The following is a 229-nucleotide window of genomic DNA, read 5'->3' on the forward strand; positions in this document are numbered from 1 at the left end:
TGTCTTGAACACAAAATGTCTGAATATTAAATGTGGAGTTCATACGCATAGTTTGAACTCCATGTTCAAACTATGCGTATGAATCCCTGTGTGATGTTTTAAGCTTCACTATAAAAACAAAACTAAACTAAACCTTCCCACCATAACTAAAAAAAAAAAAATGATACAGAGCACTTACTGTGTTCCCAGACTGTGCCAGCCATAATGGGAGATGGCAGGGGATTGCAAA

Source organism: Pipistrellus hanaki (assembly GCF_964339955.1).
Source record: "Pipistrellus hanaki genome assembly, chromosome: 17".
In the NCBI taxonomy this organism is placed as follows: Eukaryota; Metazoa; Chordata; class Mammalia; order Chiroptera; family Vespertilionidae; genus Pipistrellus; species Pipistrellus hanaki.